The sequence below is a fragment of the Salvelinus namaycush genome, chromosome 38 (assembly GCF_016432855.1).
Source record: "Salvelinus namaycush isolate Seneca chromosome 38, SaNama_1.0, whole genome shotgun sequence".
Classification (NCBI taxonomy): domain Eukaryota; kingdom Metazoa; phylum Chordata; class Actinopteri; order Salmoniformes; family Salmonidae; genus Salvelinus; species Salvelinus namaycush.
The window spans coordinates 20,738,589-20,741,546 of NC_052344.1; the positions used below are offsets into that span (position 1 = coordinate 20,738,589).

General features: G+C 41.7%; 1 long non-coding RNA gene across 1 annotated transcript; it reads left to right on the plus strand.

Moving 5' to 3' along the window:
- Positions 1–2,225: 2,225 nt before the first annotated feature.
- Positions 2,226–2,690, plus strand: LOC120031936. Its single transcript, XR_005473772.1, has 3 exons — positions 2,226–2,268; positions 2,379–2,483; positions 2,602–2,690. It is a non-coding gene; the product is annotated as an uncharacterized LOC120031936 (long non-coding RNA).
- Positions 2,691–2,958: the final 268 nt, after the last annotated feature.

The following is a 2,958-nucleotide window of genomic DNA, read 5'->3' on the forward strand; positions in this document are numbered from 1 at the left end:
GGTGTCAGGTCAACTTGTTTCTCACGGTTTGGGGGTGGTTAATGCCCCTTTCAAAGAGGCTGGCTTTGCAGAAGCCTTATAAAGCGCCTGAACAATACCTGTTTAAGCCTGTACATGATAACCCCCCTGAATATTAAACAAAAATGACACCTATGCCAATTTTAGGGATGTTATGCACGGCTTGTCATGAACCCAGTGACCAAAGCCTTGAAAAAGTTCTGTGTGAAGCTCCAGAATGTTTTAAAGGATTTTTGGGTACGAGTGAGGGCCACATGTCTTACATATTCCACCCGGAGGATTCTACGGTAAAGATATTCACAGACAGTGGACCCAAACCCCTTTATCCGGCAAAACCTGGGAGTTTTCCCCCGGCTCTGGGGATGAGAGAATGGCTAAACATCAGGCTGGCGCTTTGTAAAATTGAACAGGTCCTGAGTGGTACAAATGTGCCAGGATATGCGTTGGAAGAACAGGTCTGCGGCCGCAGTGATCTCAAGGCTCTAAGAATTGCTTCAATGGACTATAGCCCTGACAACAAAGTGACAATTTTAGCCTGTGACCTTTATGATAAGTCTAATGCTACAAAGTCTGTCAATTCTCCTGTAGCTTCCAGAGCACGCAAACATGTAAACTTTTTTATTCCTGTGTTTAGTTTTAAATGGGTGGATTATCCAATTTTCATAACCCTTATGAATAAGCTGGACATTCTCTTCCAAAATGGTGAACAGTTACAGCGCTGGGCGAGGCTTTCCTTGAGACAGAGTCAAGACCAAAAGGCCCGACGTCGGATCTACCCCTGGAGTGAAAACTTACCAAGTGTTGATGAACCTTGCAAGAGATCCCGGCATTTTGATGGCCAACTGGACACTGATAATGGGGGATGGTTGCATCAGATCCCTGGATCTGTAAGAAAGGCTGCGTAAAAGACCTTAATAATGTAAGGCTATAAAATGTATGTACTAAATATTTTGAATGAAATAAATGGTTTTAAAAGCAGAATCTCACCACGTCATGAACTCGTTAGTTTGTTCACTCTTAGCCCAAAAACTTGCGGAAAAAAGCCATGTGCGCGCGTATGTGCGTGCGTGTGCTGTAGTGGCTGTGTGTGTGTGTGTGTTTCAAAAACAGAAAAAGGGGGCGAGGTGTTTGTTAAAAAAATACCCTTGCATCTGCGCTCAAGGCTCTCTATGCATGGGGTCGTTTGAAACCAAGGTTTACACTATCTGGCAAAACAGATGCCTAAAAGTCATTCAGCCCAGCGATCTCGAGACCTCCCCACCCCAGCATCTAGATGCTAGCCCCCGGAGATTTTAGAATATCAAAAGATACCTAATGTTTAGACACCCCCCCAATACCCTATGTTTGAACCAAATGGCAGGTGTTTGAACCACATGCCTTAGGCTTCAAAGATAACTTTGAGGCGGTTTTAGCGCGAAAAAATACGACACCACTAGAGTCAGACGGCTACAAAAGCTAAGCAAAACAGGTCCCCCTGTTAGCCTCGTTTTAGCGCATTTACCCTACAGCATTCCCCCAGGAATAGTTATCGGACGGACCCCGTTAAAAAAGATAATCTGGGAAAAACCTCCTCATGGATATTTCTGAAGGTTAGTTCTTGAAATAAATATTTACATATGCTATATATTAGATTTGTTTGTTCTGGGGAATTGTTTGAAAACGTTGTATGTTATAGAAATATTAAACAGGCCTTAGGGCCCGGATTCTTAACGTATAAAATGTCAATATTAGCTAAAATGATTAGAGCTTTAGTATTATCTAATGTTTTTTTTTTTTTTAGATTCTCAAACCTTCACGCAGATTCTCCGAGATATAACTGAACTCGAACCGGCCGTAGGGTCTCCGGAACAAATTGCTTACATCCCAACGCCGACCCTGAATTGTAGTAAGTAAGATCCAAGAATTCCGTAAGAATATTTATACCTTAAAAAACAAAAAGTGTCGGCATCTTATATTAAAAGTTATTTTATGTGTTTACAGCGGAAATACATCCTAGAAGGGGTGCGATAGGGAGTCTACACGGTTTCTGTGAAGGATATGCCTACGAGACAATTTTGCCCTACTCCCAGGATGTATTTACACACAAGCCGCAAACAGAGACTTTAAACGGCAGGTCAACTCCCCTGAGCCAGGACCGTTGGGCGCCCCCTATTAAACACCAACGGACAATCAGTGCCCAGATCCACAGGTCTGCTTCACCCGAACAATACTACTGGGAGGGTATTCACGAGACAGCGTTACAAGGACAAGGTATGAATCAATTATCATTTATATATATATTTTATTTTTATGCCTGAATATATAAAATAATATGTTTAAACATGGCCTAATGCTGTTTTTTTTTTTTTTTTTTATTTCAGGCTCACAAGCTACAGACCAGGCAGATGCTATAATTAGGGTTGCCCAAAGACATGTTCCCGAGTTCTCAGAGCTTCTTCAGAACAGCCCTCTTCAAAAAAGCCGAGGTATTTAATTAATGTATTGTTAATATATAGGCTTATATCTGAAATGTATTTTACATTTTTATCAAACATATTTTAGGGTTAATAACCTATTTTTCTGTATGTATTATTTTTAATGCAGACTCCTCGCCGGCTTATAAAGACATCCAAGAAGCTACACATCTAGATCCCGAGGAGGCGCCAAAGACCCCAGTCACCAGAACAGCGAAGCCTGATGATTTCAAAGTTTTAAATGACATTTCTGAGGTAGACGATTTGATGTTCTGTGAAGTGGCCAACCTTATTGAAGCGGCCAATTCTGGTGGGGCAACAGCCTCTTGTGAAATAGACCAAGCCGTGCTTTTCAAGGCTTTTACACAGGGTTTAAAATCACGAAAGGCTTTACTTCAACGTCGTATGGGTATTCTATTCGAACATCAATACAATCAGGATGTGTCATTCTGGCGTAGAGAGCTTCCCCGCATGTTAAACAACAGTA